Source organism: Peromyscus maniculatus, chromosome 22 (assembly GCF_049852395.1).
Source record: "Peromyscus maniculatus bairdii isolate BWxNUB_F1_BW_parent chromosome 22, HU_Pman_BW_mat_3.1, whole genome shotgun sequence".
Classification (NCBI taxonomy): domain Eukaryota; kingdom Metazoa; phylum Chordata; class Mammalia; order Rodentia; family Cricetidae; genus Peromyscus; species Peromyscus maniculatus.
In genome coordinates this window covers 3,234,156-3,254,889 of record NC_134873.1, presented here as the reverse complement: position 1 = coordinate 3,254,889, position 20,734 = coordinate 3,234,156, and the positions used below count along the sequence as shown (strand labels likewise).

The following is a 20,734-nucleotide window of genomic DNA, read 5'->3' as shown; positions in this document are numbered from 1 at the left end:
CGTGCACACACACACACACACACACACACACACACACACACACACGCTGGCCAAGTGCATGCAGCGTCCTCAGAGTCCAGAAGGGGTCACCAGAGCCAGGAACTGAGGACACAGCCGCCGTGAGCAGTGGGGGTGCTGGGAATCGAACCCCAGTTCCACTGGGAGAACAAACGCTCTTAACCAGCACGCGCACACACACAGACACACAGACACACAGGCACACACACACACAGACACACACATGCACACACACACCCCAGCCGGTTTTTAAAGGTTTCTGTTTTTTTAATTACATTTTAGCTGAATTCTTTCGGCCCCAACAGCCACGGCCCCGGATTCCATCTCCACATCAACGGACTGTGATACCCGGGTCGAGGCAGTTGAGAGACGTGAATGGGCGGTGGTGGCGCACGCCTTCAATCCCAGCCCTCGGGAGGCAGAGGCAGGGGGATCTCTGTGAGTTCGAGGCCAGCCTGGGCTACACAGCCTGTCTCAGAACAGCAAACAAAATCCATCCCGTTGCATCCTGGGAACAGGCTGTCTCTCAGAAACTCACACAACTGCTTTCTCAGGGAGGCCACGGGTCCCGCCATGCCGTCCAGGCTGGCCTTGAACTCACCGTGATGCTCCTGCCTCAGTGTGACCTTGACAGGCTATAGAATAAACGCGTGTCCGCAGGCCCGAGCGGAAGGCCCTCCCTGCGGGTGGCAGTGCCACCCCACGGGCCCAGCGGTCCCCTCTCTCAGCTTCCCGACTGTGCACTCGGTGACCAGCGGCCATGCCCTCCCGCCAGGACGGACGGTGTCAGGGAGACCCCCCCCATCATGAGCCCTGCAGACAGCGCTGTGCACACGGTCCTAGGTCATCTCAGTGGGCGCCCTGGAGATGCTCACCAGAATCCCTGGCCTCCGCCCACCCCGTGCCAGGCACCCCTGAGTGGGGCAGCCACACATGTCCCCCGGAGGACACAGTCCCCCCCCAGCTGAGACCCTGCTCTTCCCTACACACCTCTCAAAGTGACAGGCACACCTCCTCCAGCGGGTCGCAGCTCCTCGCGGGGAGCGGGTGGGCGGGTGGGATGGGCTGTCTGCGCCCCTTCGCGTCCCACGCTGACACGGGCACGTGGCTCAGGCACCCGGGCTCCTGCCGGCTCGATATAGCAAAGCGGGGCCCGTCTTTTGTGCCACATGAAGCTGTCAACCTCATCACCATAGCAACCATCTAAATATGTCACCCAGGAACACTGATTGCCAAGGCAGGGAGCAGAGGGTGACGGCTTCCAGAGGAAGGGGTGCGGGGTGCGGGGAAGAAAGCAGGGAGCGCGGGGCCCCAGGGTGCCAGGCGACCGGACCCAGAGCTGCTCCGTCACAGCCCTGAGTGGACGGGGCAGGGCGGCCGAGTGAAGCGCCGAACGTCAGCCGTTCAAGGTCTCCTATGCTTGGGGCACAGCACGCAGGTTGAAAGTCTCTTAACCTGTAGCCCAGGCTGGCTTCAAACTCCTGGAAATCCTCCTGCCTCAGCTCCCAGCTCTGCAGTGACGAGCATGCGCCACCATGTCCCCACCTTCCAGCTAACACCAGCATCGCCCAGGGGGAGCCTCCCGCCCGCCTGGCACCCTTTCCCACCCAGCTGGAAGACAACTGAAGCTCTCGTTCCGGGTCAGGACAGGGTCTCCCTGGGCACCGGGCACACGGCGGGGTGGGGGGACGTCAGCAAGTCCCCGGCTTCCACTGAGTCCGCGCCAGGAGCTCCCCTGGTGTGACACGGCCCAGGATCCAGAGGGACAGAGTCACCAGCCCGTGCATACGCGCCACCCACCGATGGGGACCCCTGTGTGGAGACGCAGACGGTGTTGACAGTCTGACGGCCAACTTCGGGCAAGAGAAGAATGAAGATGTGCACAGACTAATTTCCGTAGGAAACGTAAACAGCTGTGGCCAGTGGGACGCTCAGAGTGAGGGCACTGGCCACCGAGCCTGATGCCCCAGGTTCAAGCCCTGGGACCCACATGGTGGAGGAGAGAACTGACCCCCTCAATTCTCTCTCTGACCCCCGCAAACATAAGGGCGCCTGCACACGCAGCGCAGAAATGGAAGTTTAAAAAAATGCAAAGAGCAGCTGTGTCCAGAGGAAGAGTGGAAGAGATGCTGGCGGCCACAGCCTCGGCTGCGGAGGTCGTGACGGCGAACACCGACCTCAGCCCAGACCAGGGCCTGACTTATCTGCAGCCCTGCCGCCCATCCGCAGCCTCTGTAGTGCAGGTCAAACCAACAGCTTTCCCACTGCGGCTGAGCTACACCCCCAGCCCCTGGGGGCATTGTGGGCGGGGCTCCACCCTGACCACGCCCCCAGCCCCTCACTGGGGATTCTAGGAGGGGCTCCACCCTGACCACGCCCCCAGCCCCTCACTGGGGATTCTAGGCGGGGCTCCACTCTGACCACGCCCCCAACCCCTCACTGGGGATTCTGGGCGGGGCTCCACCCTGACCACGCCCCCAGCCCCTCACTGGGGATTCTAGGAGGGGGGCTCCATCCCTGAGCTCAAGGAGAAGGAGAAGGAGAAAACCATTCTGCCGTTCCAAGTGAGCAGATAGCTACCCAGGCCTCCTTAACATGCCCCAGTGAATCTGAACACGGGAAGTCTGAGAAACTGTCCCCGGGCTATGATGTCATAACAAAGCCGGCCTGACCTTGATGAGGACTCCGGTGAAGAGTGTCTGGGAGGAGCTAAGAGCATGGCGATCCAGGGAGTCAGAATTGCTTGCTTCCCTGTGCAGGGGAACGGCCGGGGGGCATCAAGTTGGGGCACGCGGGGACGCCTCTGTCCTGGCTCCTAAATTAGCTTGTCCTGTCAAACTATCCCAAAATGTAAAATTTATTTCGAAAAGAAATAGAGACAGAAGACGTGCAATTAGCTTCCAGAAGAGACTCTGGAACGGGAGCCTCGGTTCCCATGACAGTCTCCTAATGGCACCATTATGTAAAATCCAGAAAAGATGCTAAAAACAGAATATGCAAATTAGGGAGGGATGGGCTCCGGGAGGGGACAGGTGGGGGGCTGCGGTGGGAAGCTTCCGGAACACCGAGGGTGGATCTGGCGCACCGTGCCCTCACTCGTGAGCCTGACGCTCCTGGCCTTGTGGAGGGTGAGGCTGGGGACGAACTGGAAGACAATGGAAAGCTCTTCATGGGCGGAAAGCTCTAGAAAACCAGAGTGAATCAGAATGACTGAAAGAAAGAAGGCCCTGGAATGCTGGTGATGACGGCATGGGGGGGCTGAGGCAGGAGGATTGCTGTGAGTCTGAAGTCAGCTTGGGCAGCACAGTGAGACCCTGTTTAAGAAAAACAAAACAACCAACGATAAATAAGCCTGGCTCCGTAGACAAGAGCAGGACAAACCCAACCAGCCTTGGTCTCAAGATGAACGCCGGGCGAGGGCCAGCGAGATGGCTCCGCAGGAGAAGGCGCTTGCTGACAAGCCTGACGACTAAACTTCGATTTTTCGAGGCAGGGTCTCACTATGTAGCCCAGGCTGGCCTAGAACTCACAATGTAGACCAGGTTGGCCTCTGCCCGCTGAGGTGTGCACCGCCAGGCTCAGCCAGTGGTAGATGCTTGCCTGGCGGGCGAGGGTCAGCGCCTGGCATCGACAACAAACAGGATTGACCTGGAGCCACTGGACTCAATCGTGTGGATTTCATGAAACCTTAGGGACCACAGGGCAAGCCCGGCCTGTCAACAGTCTGCCGAGGCCCAGCCCCACGCCCTCCTTCACACTGTCCGGGGCAGGTGTGCGCGGCATCGCAGACCTGAGAGTTAGGCCGAACCTGGAAACACTTCCTCCGAGACGCTGTAGGTGTGCGCGGCTCGGCCCTTCCGCGTGGGTTCAAAGCCCCTGGCCGGCTGCAAACCGTCAGTCCACTTTTTTTTACTGAAGGGGCTGAGGATGTAGCTCTGTGGGTACCGTGAGCACTCCTTACCCACGAAGCCAGATTCAACCCCTGCACATAAACCAGGTGTGATGGCGCCGGCCTGTCGCCCGGGCACACAGCACGGGGCAGGAATTCCAGGACGGCCTGTGACGGGAGACTCGGTCTCAGACAAGCAGACCCGCCGCGGGCTCCTGTCCGCCACAGCTCTGGCGATCCTCGGGCTGAGCTGGCGCTCTGGAGCCTGGCAGGCCTGACTCTGCAAGGTCACCCGGCCAACGCCGCCGCGGCACCTGCTGAGCTAGTGGGCCTGGCTCCGCGCCGCTGGTTCTCCCAGCTCGGGCACAAAAGGCTCTCTCATCCGGTCACCTTCACCTCGGCCCCTCCCGGCAGGCAGGGCAGCAGCTTCCCGGTTGCTCTCTGCAGGGTGAGCCCAGGCCAGGACGCTGCCCCACCCCCTATTTGTGACAATCTGAGTCTGTCTCCTGAGGTTTCCACGGCTGCACTGTGTTACGGAGTCGTCCACAGCGGAGACATCGGATGCGAGGCGGATGCCTGCCTTGAGGTCTGCGGTGACCAGGGGCTGTCCGCCCTCTCCCGTCATGCCAGGCGCCGCAGGGAACACGTGTGCCCGTGTGCCTGTCCTTCACATCCGCCCTGGCTGCCATGCCCAGTCCTGCACGGTGACTGTGGGACCCAGCACCCAACACCCTTCTCTGGGGGTCTAGAAAATGCTGTCGGAGGGGAGGGACAGAGCGGCTTGACCTCAGGCCGTGAACTTGAGGTCAGCCCCAAGCGGGGCAGGAGGGAAGGCTCAGTGGTTAGGGCACTGGCTGCTCTTGCAGAGGACTCGGGTTCAATTCCCAGCACCCACACTGCGGCTCACAACTGTCTGCAACTCCAGTCCCCAGGCATCCAATGCCCACGTGTAGCAGGCCCGGCACCCAACATCCGTGCACAGAAAATGAAGAGACACATATGTATATAATTATTATTATTACATATGTACTATTAAGGAAGGGCTGGGGCCGGGGCTCCATGGGTAGACCACCCCTTCAGCATGTGCAGAGCCCGGAGCCCCACCCCCGTGTGGGGGGAGGCGACGGACACACCTGCCACCACAGCACCGTTTTCTGAGGGGACCTTTGAGGCCCAGAGACGTTAAGAGGCTCACCAGAGCCACCCAGCGAGGCACTGATGGACAAACTGCCACTCACAGTCAGACACCTTCCAGGTCTCTCCCGTCTCATCCTGTCTGCACCGTCCCGGCCCTTCCCTCTCTCTCCTCCAGAGCACAGATGGCTGGAGGTGAGAGACGTGGTGACCCACACAGGACGTCCCAGCACTCAGGGGCCTGAGTAGGAGGATCACACGCTCAAGGCCAGTCTGGGCGACAAGAGACCCCATCTCAACCTCCGACACCCCCAAAGAACAGTAGAGCCGGGCGGTGGTGGCGCACTCCTTCAATCCCAGCACTCCGGAGGCAGAGCCAGGAGGATCTCTGTGAGTTCGAGGCCAGCCTGGGCTACACAGAGAGACCCTGTCTCGAAAAACCAAGAGAAAAAAAAAAAAAAGAAAAGCCAAAACAGTAGAACTAACTTGGTGACCCTCCCTCCAAATAGTCATCTTGAGCAACTCTTTCAAAGTGAAATGCCATCCTGTGACATTTTTGGAAGCATGAGAGGACACTGGACACACAATGGCCCAATTGTGCAGCCTGGCTACAGGGAAAATGGTCCCGGCGTCGGTGCGTGCCTCTGGGCAAGAAGAGCTGACAGTGATTCTAAACCCAGGTCTCTCCAAGAGGTTTCAGATCCGTGTCTTGAGCTTTGGAACTCCGGTGTGACCTGTATGAGTCGGCTAACACCAGGTAACAAACAGCACCGGTGCTGTGGATTGAGATGACTTCCTGTCTGTGATATCACAGTTCCCGGGGTGGGACGCTTCCAGAGGTCCCTGGGTTCCGTGGCCACGGGCTCTCCCATGATCCCTCCCTAGAGGAGCGGATATCCCCCAGCCCCGTGCCTACCCATCCACCCCAGAGAGCCCCAAACAGATCCGTTAAACTGCACCTGGGGTCCTAGCCCAGCACGCCACGGCAAGCAACAGACGGTTCAGATGTGGGACCTGGTGCTGCTCGTTACACGGTGCTGCTCGTTACACGGTGCTGCTGGCCGACCGCGACCCTCTCTGCGATTCACATCCGCCCTCCTGAGAATCCAGTCCTGGATGGCGGCCCAGAATACACAAAGAGCAGCTTGCACGTCCTTCCTCCGCGGTGTCCTCACTCTTTGGGGGGTTTCTCTACTTAGCTTGAAAACTGAGCATTTTCGAGAATTCTGCTGGTTAGGAAACGGCACCGCGCGGTTATATATACCGTGACGCTCCTCCCAAAACAGAAGTGTTCCAACACCTCCCGTCTGGTTGAGATGAGAATAGACTCTTTAAGAAGCAGAGTTTTACACACGGGGACGAGACGGCCACACTGTCGCACGCAGAAAGCGCTGTGCAGACTACGTCAAAGTGTGCGCAGCGGCGACCCGTCTACGCTTTCCTCAATGAACCGTTCCCAGACACATCGTCCCTCCCCGAAAACACAACCCAGCCACGGCGCGCGTCCTGGAACACAAGCCCGATTTAGCCGTGGCATCATCCATTCAAAGCTGTGAGCGCTCTCGGGCTGTGGGAACCTGGCTGTGTGTAACCGCTGAGCCCGCCGAAACACTAGGAAGGGACCCGAGTCCAAGGGGCCTCGTGTAGCCCAGGCTGGCCTCAAACTGGCTATGTAGCTGAGGATGACCTTGAACTTCTGATCCTCCTGCCTCCAGGCGCCGAGTGCTGGATTGACCAGCCCAGGACGCAAACATTAGGTTAATTTAATATTGGGATATTTTGAGAGACACCTCAGAGGATGGCCATCTGGAGAGAGGTCTTCACAGACTCCAGAGGCAAGAGGACGTCATGGCGGATTCGGACAGTCTTAAAGTGACAGGCAGGAATGACAGACAGGACGGACGGACTGGGAAGAAGGCAGAGGTGGGACAGAAGAAGCTCGGAAACCACAAATAAATACAAACGACAGCAGCCACAGCCCGAAGACCTAACACAGGCTAGACCAGAGCTGCACCCTGACCACGCCCCCAGCCCTCACTGGGGATTCTAGGCGGGGCTCCACCTGACCACGCCCCCAGCACTCACTGGAGGTTCTGGGCGGGGCTCCACCCTGACCACGCCCCCAGCCCCTCACTGGGGATTCTAGGCGGGGCTCCACCCTGACCACGCCCCCAGGCCTCACTGGGGGATTCTAGGCGGGGCTCCACCCTGACCACGCCCCCAGCCCCTAACTGGGGATTCTAGGCGGGGCTCCACCCTGACCACGCCCACAGCCACGGCCTTTCGCGCTAAGACCCTGTATTCCTAGGGTTTTGCGGGCCTCAGTCTGCCGTCCTGCCGTGGTTTGGAGATGCAGGTTTCCCGTCTCCCACTGATTGGACGACTTGTTCCCAAACTGGGGTGCTGTGTCCAGGGGACACTATCATTGCGGGGCTCACGTCATCCATGGGTGAATTCACTGACCAATCACAGCTGAATAGGCCATTAGGGGGCGGAGCCTGGGGGAGTAGGGGGTGTGGCTTTGAAGGGATTCTCTGGTCTCTAGATCTCCCCGATCCCCTCTGTTCTACAACTCGGTCACGAAAACCACGAGTGCTAATCAACCTCGCAGTCCTCAGGCTGGGCACCGTGACAGGCGGGGCAGGCGGCCCCTCCGTCCTCCCCACCCCACCCGCCCCCTGCGGCCCCTCCGTCCTCCCACCCCACCCGCCCCCTGCGGCCCCTCCGTCCTCCCCACCCGCACCCTGCGGCCCCTCCGTCCTCCCCACCCCACCCGCCCCCTGCGGCCCCTCCGTCCTCCCCACCCGCACCCTGCGGCCCCTCCGTCCTCCCACCCCACCCGCCCCCTGCGGCCCCTCCGTCCTCCCCACCCGCACCCTGCGGCCCCTCCGTCCTCCCCACCCGCCCCCCGCGGCCCCTCCGTCCTCCCCACCCGCCCCCTGCGGCCCCTCCGTCCTCCCCACCCGCCCCCCGCGGCCCCTCCGTCCTCCCCACCCGCCCCCTGCGGCCCCTCCGTCCTCCCCACCCGCCCCCCGCGGCCCCTCCGTCCTCCCCACCCGCACCCTGCGGCCCCTCCGTCCTCCCCACCCGCACCCTGCGGCCCCTTCGTCCTCCCCACCCCACCCGCCCCCTGTGGCTCCTCCGTCCTCCCCACCCGCACCCTTGCATCCCGAGCCCCCTCCGTCCTCCCCACCCCACCCGCCCCCTGCGGCCCCTCCATCTTCCCCACCCCACCGCACCCTTGCATCCCGCGGCCCCTCCGTCCTCCCCACCCCACCCGCCCCCTGCGGCCCCTCTGTCCTCCCCACCCGCACCCTGCGGCCCCTCCATCTTCCCCACCCCACCGCACCCTTGCATCCCGCGGCCCCTCCGTCCTCCCCACCCGCACCCTTGCATCCCGAGCCCCCTCCGTCCTCCCCACCCCACCCGCCCCCTGCGGCCCCTCTGTCCCCCCCACCTGCACCCTGCGGCCCCTCCATCTTCCCCACCCCACCGCACCCTTGCATCCCGCGGCCCCTCCGTCCTCCCCACCTCACCCGCACCCTTGCATCCCGCGGCCCCTCCGTCCTCCCCACCCGCACCCTGCGGCCCCTCCGTCCTCCCCACCCGCACCCTGCGGCCCCTCCGTCCTCCCCACCCCACCTGCTCCCTGCGGCCCCTCCGTCCTCCCCACCTGCATCCCGCGGCCCCTCCGTCCTCCCCACCCCACCCGCACCCTTGCATCCCGCGGCCCCTCCGTCCTCCCCACCTCACCCGCACCCTTGCATCCCGCGGCCCCTGCACCGCGGACTCTGGGCTCAGCAGCCGGAGGAAGAGACGACACTGAGACACAGAGCTCACACGCACACCCCTCGGCCTCCAAGGACCCCCGTCTCTCACTGTTGAATCACTGTCAGCTCTGAAGGGAGGGACAGATCTGTGTCACCACCCCAGAGGAAACAGGGCCACTTAATTACACCTCTAAACACACAGCCGGATCCCTCGCCGCGGCCACATCCCCAGTGGGGGGCGTCCAGGGCCTGAGTCCAAGTTCGGGTGTGTGTGCGTTCCACACGGGTCCTCCCTCTGGGGTCAAGGGTGAGTCTGTCCCTAGGGCACTGGGTGACCTCTGCGGAGCTCCTGGCACGGGCCGGTGAAGGCCGGGTCCACGGCTCAGCACTGTGCAGGCCCAAGATGCCCGCCAGGCATCAATCCAGTCCGCAGCCTTAGGAGGGCCGCATGCCCAGAGTCCGGGCCTCCATCAGGGCCCTCAGCCTGCACGAGGCCACCTCCCCTAACAGCATCCCTGGATAGCCTTCCACTCTCTAGACAAGCTGGCTCCGGAGTCAGCCAGAGTGGCCACAGCCTCTGCCTGTGGGTCCCTGAGTCCTGTCACTGGATTGTCCATGTCTGACGTGGCCGTGGGGATGAAAAATAAATATTAATACATTCTATATTCAATAATGATATTATTAACCTACGACACAGGCACAGTTTCACTCTGTCACAGTTCCAGAAAGCTCTGAAAGGTTCTAGAAAAACGTCCAGAGTATTCTAGAACATTCCAGAAACTGCTAGGAAATTCCACAATACACATTTTCCTCCTCTTCTTCAGACATGGTTTCTCTGTGCAGCCCTGGCTGTCCTGGAACTCGCTCTGTAGCCCAGGCTGGCCTCGAACTCACAGAGATCCCCCTGCCTCCCTCCCGAGGGCTGGGATTAGAGGTGTGCGCCCTGAAATGCATCTTGTATTTTTGCTTCCTTTATATCTTGGCCCCAAGGGCTCCACTTCCTTGAAGCAGGGCATTCACTGACCTCAGATCTTCTGTTTTTACTTCTCTGGGTCAATCTCCTTCCAACGACCCCTCAAGTGATCTGGATTCTCCTGTCTGGGCATTTCCTCTCATGGAGCCCCACATTCAGTGGGCTGGTCTCTCACTGCGCCTGAAGCGTGCCTCTCCTCCAGGCTGGCTGGCCATCGAACCCCGGCCACTGATCACCTGTTCTCCCCTCTAATGCTGGGGTCACAGGCGTGTGCATTCACACCTGGCCTTTACAGGCCTGCTGGGGATGTGAACTCGGGTCTTCACACTTGCAAGGCAAGCGCCCTTACCCACACTGGGCCGTCTCCCCAGCCGCTGGGACCTGCCTTGCCGGTGCTCAGTCCGACAAGCATCTTCCCTTCTATGATTGACAGCACTCAGGGGAGCCTGGACTGGTCTGCAAGTCCACATGGCCACGGAGAAGCCAAGGTTCGTCAGGACAAGCTGACCAGGGCACACTACCACTTCCACCGTAGGGACACAAGGCCCGCAGAGAGAAGCCTGGGGCTGGCTGGTTCCACACGAGTCGGAACGGGGACAGAGAGGGAGACTCGAGTCTGAGGCTGAGAACTGGGTGGACAGACTCAGATGTAGCCCCCGCAGCTTTCCAGAGACCCCAAAGCTCAGAGCCTCAAAAGAGCTGCAGATACACAAAGAAAATCCCCAGAGGCCCAGAAGAGCATCCCAGCAATTTGTGGATCTGACAGTGGCTAATGGTCCCACTGGGCACGTCCTGGGGTGTTATCAGACCAAGAAAGGTAAAAATACTCATCCTTAAAAACAAAACAATAAAAAGCCTGTATAGATTGGGGGAGGGGTTGTCTTCCGAAACAGCCTGAAGGTAGCAGCGTCCTAAAAAGGCCCAAATGGATGAGTGAACCACAAGCACACAATGGAATATTATCAGACTGGAAAAAGACCCTCAGGCAGCTGGGGGGGGGCACAGCGAGGGGCTGAGGTAGGAGGGGAGGGGAGTGGATTTCAGTTTAGGAAGAGGGTGCGTTCTGGAAAATGCTCATGACAGTGAATCAATGTGTGTTTAAAGTGTTGCCTGGTGTCGGGTGTGGGTGGGAGTGAAGGCCTGGAGATCTGAGGCAGGGGGATCTCATGTTTCAGGCCAGCCTGGGCTACACAATGAAACCATGTCAAGCTAAATAAATATTTTTTTTCTTTCCTAAGACAGAGTCTCATGTAGCCCAGGCTGCCTCCAAAGCTGGTTTTGAATTTCTGATGCACCTGCCTCAGCCGCCCCACCCTGTCTCCACACCTGGTGTCTGTTGTGGGGATAGAACCCAGGGCTTCCTGTCCACGGGGTGTGTGATCTAGCCAGAGTCCCACGCCCTACCTCTAATCCCAACGCTGCCTCTGGAGGTGACTCTGACCCCGCCGGTCTCGTCTGGTCTCATTGAAGGCCATGAGTTTGATCTGGGGGCCATCTCACGCCCAGGGACTCTCCAGTTTCCTGTGGGGATCCAGCTGGAGGAGCTCTTGGCATGAGTGGGCAGAGTCCAGGGACACCTGCAGGGCCAGGCCAGCCTCCTCACAAAACACCCCAACTCAGGATGCTAGGACCACATCCAACCCCTTCGGGTGACATGGAGGAGCCTGGAACACTCAGGAGGCTCTGGCCACATCTTTTACCCAGTCAAGCAGTACCTCGTCCCAGACTCCTGCCTGCCCCCGCCCCAGAACCCAGACCTGCTCTCTGCCCTGCAGCAATTATTTTGTTGGGTTAAAAAAATGTGGAGTTTTTTTTGTTGTTGTTTTGTTTTGTTTTTTTGTTTTAAATTCAGATGAGGGTGGTGCATTCTTTCAATCCCAACACTTAGGCGGCAGAGGCTGGTGGATCTTTGAGTTCAAGGCCAGCCTGATCTACAGAGCAAATTCCAGGACAGCCGGGATACACAGACACCCTGTCTGGGCGGGGTAGTGGTTTTTGTTGTTGTTTGTTGTTTTGCACATGTGCATGTGGTGTGTGTACACAGCGTGCTGTGCACACTTACGGAGGCCAGAGGAGGATGCTGGGTATTGCTGCCTTCGACCTCTCTTTCTGCCTTATTTCCTTGAGACAGAAGCCTCCCCCAGTCCTGCAGCCGGGGCATCTGTGTGGCACTGCCCAGTACGAAGGCTCTTGAGATTCAAACTTGCCCTCATGCTGTTCGGCAAGGCCCTGCACGCTGAGCGTGTCCGAGCTCCTGCTTTGGTCTTTCAGGCAGGGTCTCACTGTGTAGCTCAGACTAACCTGGAACTCATGATCCTCCTGCCTCAGCCTCACGAGAACTGGGATGACAGGCAGGTCAGTCCCACATACCTAGTGTGACCCTTAGGCCTGAGAGCACATGTCTCCAAATGGTAGGCAGACAGCAGAGTTCTGCCTCCCATGTCTACCCACCGCCCCAGGTCTCACACAGGCACACACAGACACAGACACAGCACACAGATGCATACACACCACACACAATCACAGAATCACACACACAGACACACACCACACACAGATGCATACACACCACACACAATCACAGAATCACACACACAGACACACACCACACACAGATGCATACACACCACACACAATCACAGAATCACACCCACACAGACAGACACACACCACACACACACACACAGATACACATATACCATACACAATCACATGCACAGACACAGACACACACACCACACACAATCACACACACAGTCACAGGCACAATATCACACACACACACCACACACACAGATACACACACACCCCACAGTCACACACATGATCACAGACAGACACACCCCCCCCACACACACACACACTCCTCAGATCACGTGGCTCTGAGACCGGGCACAGTGCTGAGGTTCAGCACAGGCCGACAATGGACAACAGGCCTTTGTTGGGCTGAGGAAGGAATGTTCTCAGAGCCAGGGCAGCAGGCGGCCAGGAAGTGGGGCTCTGGGGGTGGGGGGTGGAGCTGGGGGCAGTGGGTTAGTCAGGGGCCTCCAGAGGGCCACCAAGGTCCCAGCGAGACTCTGGAGCCCGTCCGTGTGTTGGCTGCTGACCAAAGATCAGAGAAACCGGGTCTCAGTGGCCCCCAGCGAGTGGACACAACCCTGAGCTCCGGGGGCTTTGGGATGAGCTCGGGACACGGAAATAGATAAATTCACACTCTCACCCTCAGAAAGAAAACAGCAAACAGTCCAAGTCTGGTTTGGTAAGTCACCTATGACCAGGACAGAGTCACTTCCACGTCACAGTTCACAACAAAGGACAGAAACAGTCCAGGTGACTGCAAACGGAAACACAGTGTGGCCCGTCCACACGCCGTGGCCCCTCCACACGCCGTGGCCCGTCCACATGCCGTGGCCCGTCCATACGCCGTGGCCCGTCCACACGCCGTGGCCCGTCCATACGCCGTGGCCCGTCCATACGCCGTGGCCCGTCCACACGCCGTGGCCCGTCCATACGCCGTGGCCCGTCCACACGCCGTGGTCCGTCCACACAGCGGAATACCACACAGCGTGGCCCGTCCACACGCCGTGGCCCGTCCACACGGCATGGCCCGTCCACACACCGTGGCCCGTCCACCCGCTGTGGCCCGTCCACACAGCGGAATACCACATGGCGGTGAACAAGAGCTGGGCTCGGATGAATTCACCAAGGACATGGAGCTCAGTGAGGGTCGCACGGTCCAGTACAGGAGAAACCAAAGGCGAGGAGCGTGTCTGTGGGTGCCAGGGGCTGAGGAGGGGCAGGGCGATGAAATGGAGGCGATGGAGACATCATACTGGGGTGAGGACGCAGTATCAGGCTGTCATGTGCGGATCATGGCCACACAGAGACACAGCTCGGGAAAACCCTGAGTTATTATGCTTAAAATGGTGAATTTTAAAATATGCAAATCAGACCTGCGTTTAAAATAGGAGAAGCAATCAGATTATCCACTTTCCAGAGTGCTCGGGAAGACACCGGCACCATTTTAGAAGGCTCTCCGATGTCCCTCTCCCTGACCCCCACCAGAGGATGACGATGACAGACGGGTCTCCCAGGAGCCAGGGAGAAAGTGGCCAGTCCGCAGGGCGGCAGAGGTGTCTGTCACTGTCACAAATGGCCGTCAGCCCCTACAGGAGGGTGACAGGACGCAAGTGCAGGAGAGCCAGGCCTCAGCCCAGGGAAGCCCCAGACGCCACTAGAACCCAGAACTGCCAGGGTCAGCCATCAACAGACTCGGGCGAGGGACGAACCTTCCACAGAAGAAAAGCGAGAAGCAGTGTCCTGCCAGACCCTTGTGACGGTAAAGTCACACCAGCCGGAGAGGAACCAAGAAAAGGGCCTTCACTGGGTTCAGCTTGTCAACCCCGGTGGATGCTGAAGTGGCTGAGGTAGCCATTCTTTCTAGAAAGTTCCAAGGTCGCCTCTGACTCCGACAGAGACAGTGTCTCACTGTGTAGCCCAGGCTGGCCTCAAACTCGGAGAGAGCCGCCTGCTTCTGGGATCATGTTTTGTTTGAGTTTCTGGGGACAGCACCCAGGGTCTGGTGCATGCTGGGCCATGCCCCCAACCCAGTGAGCGTCATTTCAAACAGTCACTCTTTCTAGACACAAAGAGAAAACCAGGGGCGACGCCTGGGTGTATGTGGGGGTTGGGGGAGCAACTTTTTCTGCTCTACTCTGTATGCCACAAAAAACGATTCTGCGCCGCGTACACACAAAGCTGAGGTGTCAGTCACCTGGGCTGTGGCTGCACACGCCAGGACCCCACGCTTGACAAATGCACTGGACTCATCAGGGGACCCCAAGATCCTCCACAAAACAGAAGTGTGGGCAGACTTCGATGCCTGCTTCACACGCAGGCTCAGTTACCCACAAATTTAAAGTCTTGTGGAACCGGCCACTCATTTAATGCCAGCACTCAGGAGGCAGAGGCAGGGGAATCTCTGTGAGTTCCAGGCCAGCCTGGGCTACAGAGTGAGACCCTGTCTCAAGAAAGAAAAAAGGAGGGACAGGGAGCGACACAGAGCCAAGTGTGGTGACCCACACCTGTCACCCTGACAGTCACGAGAGAGACAGAAGGGGCAGGAGGTCAAGGCCCCCCTCCGCTGCATACAGAATTGGAGGAAGCCTGGGCTACCGAAAACCTTGTCTCAAAAATAAAACAACACAAGCCGCCCAGAAGAACCATGTAAAAATGGTAGTGGTGGCTGGGCACTGATCATATGCCTGAGTCCCAGCACTAGAGAGACTGAGGCAGGAGGATTGACATGCTTTCCAGCCCAGCGCCTCACTGGGGGAACCCAGGCAGGTGCTCTACCCCGGACGCTATCATAATCCATGCACTTTCAACCTGATTTAGATCACACGCAGTTCCCTGACCTTTGGGCTGTGGCCTCGGGGCTGTCCATTCTCTGTGGGACGGTCTGAGCTCTAAAGCGCTGTTTAGTCTTAGACCCACCCGCGGCGTGCCAAGACCTCTGTGATCTGAGGCAGCCACCCAGGCTAGGAGGGGACCTTACACCGGACTGCAAGCCGACTGTTGTTATGTGGAGAGGGGGTCTCACTGCAAAGCTTTGCCTGTTCTGGAACTCACTATGTAGCCCAGGCTGGCCTCAAACCTACCATGCTTCTGCCTCAGTTTCCTGAGGACTTGGGAGACCGTGCCTGCTGCCACCAGGGTGGTGATTCCCATCTGCACCCCAAGGTGCAATGGTGGGGTCAAGGTTCTGTGACAACCTGACCTCACACTCATCTTGGCCCTCACGGTGCACAGTAAGGGCTCAGCACATGAGTCCCTGGCTGGACACTGCAGGGAGCCTGCCCAGGGCTAGCGCTGCTCCAGGGCGGGCTAGCTGCTGCACCAGGGCGGGCTAGCTGCTGCACCAGGGCGGGCTAGCTGCTGCTCCTGGGCGGGCTAGCTGCTGCTCCTGGGCGGGCTAGCTGCTGCACCTGGGCGGGCTAGCTGCTGCTCCAGGGCGGGCTAGCTGCTGCACCTGGGAGGGCTAGCTGCTGCTCCTGGGCGGGCTAGCTGCTGCACCTGGGCGGGCTAGCTGCTGCACCTGGGCGGGCTAGCTGCTGCACCTGGGCGGGCTAGCTGCTGCACCAGGGCGGGCGGTGAGGAGCAGCAGGAGCAGAGTCCCAAACCAGAGAGAGGAGAGGACCGGACCGGGCGGTGGACGCAAACGGGTGAACTTGGCAACAGTCTCAGGCTCTTAGACCCCACAGCCTAGTTCAGCGCCCCCGACGCCCCCAGACACCGACGCCCCCAGACACCGACGCCCCCAGCATCCCCCAGCAGCAGAGGCGCGCCGCCCACGCACCTTAACGTCATTGCCCCCACAACTCCCACAGGAAGTTTCTGAAAGTCAGCCACTGGAACTTTGTGCACCCCAAGATCTAAGCCCGGGCACCCTCTGCCCCGAGAGCAACGCACATCCCTGTCCCAAGGTGTGGGTCCCACGTGCAACGAGACAGCAAACAGGTAGCGGACAACTCCTTTTGAACCGCACCCCAATCCTCCCCGGCTGCACGCACCCCTCCCCGGCCGCCCCCCCCCCTCCCCGGCCGCCCCCACCCCTCCCCGGCCGCCGCCCACTCCGCCCTGAGGTACCCCACTCCCTCCCGACTGTACCCCGCTCCTCTGTCACTGCATCCCACGCCTTCTAGCTGGCTGCACCCCACTCCTCCCTGACTGCACCCCACTCTCCCACGACCGCGCTCCAGTCGCCCCTGACTGCCCCCCACGCCTGCTGGCTGCACTGGCCCTGTGCTCCTCGCCTGGGCACCCCGACTCTCGCCCGCGCGCCCAGCTCACCTGCCTCCCGCCGGAGTCTCAGCCGCCTCTCAGCCAGGCGCCGCGGGGCCTGGAGAGGGCTCTTCCACGGGGCGGGGCCTCGGGGAGGGGGGCGGGGCCTCCGCAGCATCACAACCAATCAGAAGCCAGGACGGCGGAGGCTGGGGCCGGAGGCGGAGCCTGAGGCCGACAACCTGGTAGGCTCAGCGTCGGGGAGCGGGGCGGGGCTTCAGGCGTGGGTGGGCGGGGATGACGCCGGAGTGGCATCTTCACCAGCCATTCGCGAGCTGGAGGGCGGGGCTACGCTCCCTAAGATTGGCAAGCGTGGTGCAGTGGGCGGGGCCTCTCCGAGGCGGGGCTGCGCGGCGTGGGGCCTGTGTTTTTGTTTTGGTTTTTTTGAGCTTGTTTCACTGGTGTGCAGTCGCCGTGAAGTGCAATGGTTTCGTTGTGACGTTTTCACGCACGAGGATCACATGTCAGTGCTCACCCCCGCGGTCCTTTAGGAAAGCGTCCCTGCGTGTACCGCACCGAAGGCGAGCGAACAGGAAACGACGCCCCGCACGCCGGGAGAGCCGGGGCGGGAGAGCCGGGGCGGGAAGGGCGATGTGGGTTTTGAGGAACGAGTTCGGATCCCGAGCGGGGACCCAGGTTAGGGTGGAACTATTAGTAATTTTTCATTTGCTTGTTCGCTTATTTATCACTTCTGTATTCCCATGTTTATCTCTATTTTCCTGTGTCTCTATACATTAGGTGGGCTTTGGGGGGTGTTTGCAGCGCTGAGACTGGGTTGTGCCCTCAGCCGTCTCTTTTATTCTGAGAAAGGGTCACACTACACTGCCCAGGCTGGCCTTGAACCTCCTGTGTGCTGGGGTGGACCCAGGCCCCAGCCCGTGGTCTGCATTCTCCACCGGCCCCCCTGGTGACCTTGGAGACGTCCGGGATGTCCCGAGGTGGTGATTACCCAGAGGGAGACGGGACGGGGACCCTCGGCGGGTGACCTCAGGGCTCCTCCGGGTGGCGTTCTGTGGTCACCAGCTGCCGTGTGTCTGCTGAGCTCCCTGGGTCCCCGTCATCGCAGCGGGTGCCGACGCACACACCGGCGCACGCGTCCTGCAGAGAGAGCCCGGGCCTCCCACCCGCTCCCCTCCCCGCCTGGCGTCGCCACCCGCCCGTCCCCAGACGCCACCGTCCCCAGACGCCGTCCCCACCCCGCCGTCCCCACCCCGCCGTCCCCACCCCGCCGTCCCCACCCCGCCGTCCCCTCCACGGGAGCCACTGTGGAGACCGGAGTCACCTGTCCGTGCCGCACCAGGTGCTGTGGGAACAACACATCCTTCGAAGAGTTTGGATGCAGAGGTGCGCTTGGTGGCCTCACCCAAGGTCCCAGCGTGGGAGGATGAGGCAGGGGGATTGCCCCGAGTGTGACATCAGGCTGGGCTACATAGTGCGTTTGAAGCCCCTGAAACAGGCTACACGAGACCCTGTTTCAAAAACTAACTAATGCTGGAGAGACGGCTCAGCCGGTTTGAGCACGGGCTGCTCTTCCTGATGGACCCGGGTTCAAGTCCCAGCACCCACAGGGAGCTCACAACTGTAACTCCAGTTCCAGGGGATCCGACGCCCTTACACAGACACACATGCACATAAAGTATAAATAAATAATAAATAAATGGATAGATAAATAAATAAACAAAAGATAAGAGGGGCCAGAGAAACGGCTCAACCCGCACTGCTCACTGGACGGAAGGCAAGAAGCGACGGCCATAGCTGTCCTCTGACCTCCACACCCGTGCTGGAGCATGCGCGCATGTCGTGCACCTGCGCACGCACGCACACACACTAAATTTTCTAAAACGTAATTTACAAAAATTACACATTTTTAGCTTGCGGTTCCAAGCAGACCCAGGAGACGGGACTGCGCCAGCGGCCACCAGAGGTCGCCCGAGAGCCGCCCCGCGGACACGCCCACTCGCCTCCGCCCCGACGTCGCGCGCTGCCCCAGACGGTGCCGTTGCCAGGGTTTCCTTTATTTTGCTTTTATTTTTTCCAAAATTATATGTCCTTTATGTGTGTGCGCATGTGTGTGTGCGCGTGTGTGTGCGCGCGTGTGCGTGCGTGCGTGTGTGTGTGCGTGCGTGTGTGTGTGTGTGTGTGTGTGCGTGTGTACGGGGTGGAGAGGCCTGGGGAGGCCAGAAAAGAGCGCCTTGAGCCTGGGTGCTGGGAACGGAACCCCAGTCCTCAAGAAAAGCAGCCAATAGTCGGGCGGCGGCGGCGTGCGCCTTTAACCCCAGCTCTCGGGAGGCAGAGGCAGGAGGATCTCTGTGAGTTCGAGGCCAGCCTGGGCTACAGAGTGAGTTCCAGGACAGCCAGGGCTGCACAGAGAAACCCCGTCTCGAAAAAACAACAACAAACGTTGTACCTCTCCAAAAGTCAAAACCAGAAACTTTCCCCAGGGCCCGATGACAGCTCAGGGCACGGAGGGCCTTGCGGCCAAGCTTGGGGACCTGAGTTCGAGTCCCAGGACCCTCAGGTGGGAAGGGGAACCCAGACGCCTGTGAGCCATGCTCCGACCCCACACATGTGCACACACATGTGCGCACACATGATAAATGAATAGAGAGATAAGCAAATGTTTGAACACACCGTCGTGAATGCCAGAACGATGCACACCTGTCCTCCTCGTGCTCAGGAAACTGAGGCAGCAGGATCGCTGTGAGTTCCAGGCCAGTTTGAGCCCCAAACTATGCCGTGAGCTACAGTGTGTGAGACAGGGTCTCACGCGTGAACCACAGGCTGGGCTGCGTGACGGGAGGGACTGGCCTGTCCACCTCCAGCGTGTGCACGCCTGCATGCGTAGCTGTGTGTGTGTGTGTGAGTGTGTGACTGTGTGTGTGAGTGTGTGTGAGTGTGTGTGTGAGTGTGTGTGAGTGTGTGTAACTGTGTGTGTGAGTGTGTGTGTAACTGTGTGTGAGTGTGTGTGAGTGTGAGAGTGTGTGTGTGTGTGTGAGAGTGTGTGACTGTGTGTGTGAGTGTGTGTGAGTGTGTGTGTGTGTGTGAGAGTGTGTGAGTGTGTGTGTGAGTGTGACAGTGTGTGTGACTGTGTGTGAGTGTGTGAGTGTGTGTGTGTGTACCACATCACGCCTCTGATTCGGAACTGAGGGTGGCACCCAGGGCTTCATGAACGCCTGTCAGTGACAGAGGCACCGCCAACCTTGACTGTTACAGGGAAGAAAAAGATCCAGTTATTCCTCAGACCACCTGGACAGTGCTCTGCCCTGACCACGCCCCCAGCCCCTCACTGGGGATTCTGGGCGGGGCTCCACCCTGACCACGCCCCAGCCCCTCACTGGGGATTCTAGGCGGGGCTCCACCCTGACCACGCCCCCAGCCCTCACTGGGGATTCTGGGCGGGGCTCCACCCTGACCACGCCCCCAGCCCCTCACTGGGGATTCTGGGCGGGGCTCCACCCTGACCACGCCCCGAGCCCCTCACTGGGGGGATTCTGGGCGGGGCTCCACCCTGACCACGCCCCCAGCCCCTCACTGGGGGATTCTAGGCGGGGCTCCACCCTGACCACGCCTCAACCTCTTCTTTTCCTCTGTTTTAATTTTTGTTGTGTTGTCCGGGGTTTTGTTTATGCACATGTGGGCTTTGGGGAGTGTGTAAGCACACATGCGTGTGCACATGGCAGAGGCCAGTGGAGGGTTGTGAGTGTCCTCCCTTTTCACTTTCTGCCTGTTTCCTGAGACGCATCTCTCCCTGAACCTGGGAGATAGAGCCTCGTGGTTTCTGAGGCTGCAAAGCAGAGTGATTCTCCCGTGGCTGGGGTCTCAGGAAACCTGACTTGGGTTTTTGTGTGTGTGTGTTTATTTTGTTTTTTTGGGTTTTTTTGTTTTTGTTTGGTTGGTTGGTTGGCTTTTTTATTATTTATTTATTTATTTATTTATTTATTTATTTATTTATATTTCTGAAGGCAAGGTTTCTCTGTGTAGCCCTGGCTGTCCTGGAACTCACTCTGTAGCCCAGGCTGGCCTCGAACTCACAGAGATCCGCCTGCCTCTGCCTCCCGAGTGCTGGGGTTAAAGGCGTGCGCCACCGCCCAGCAAAATCTGACTTGT

At 59.9% G+C, this 20,734-nt stretch overlaps 1 protein-coding gene across 2 annotated transcripts in view; it reads right to left on the bottom strand.

Moving 5' to 3' along the window:
- The window catches only part of Gng7 (G protein subunit gamma 7), a 59,727-nt gene extending 43,026 nt beyond the window's left edge, over nucleotides 1-16,701 (bottom strand). The window contains exon 1 of one of the 2 annotated variants that reach the window (XM_076558872.1): nucleotides 16,637-16,701. The gene's annotated coding sequence lies outside the window, so the exon portion shown is untranslated. Of the gene's footprint in view, nucleotides 1-1,008; nucleotides 1,203-16,636 lie in introns of those variants that run through there. The other variant, XM_076558873.1, reaches the window with a different exon arrangement.
- Nucleotides 16,702-20,734: the final 4,033 nt, after the last annotated feature.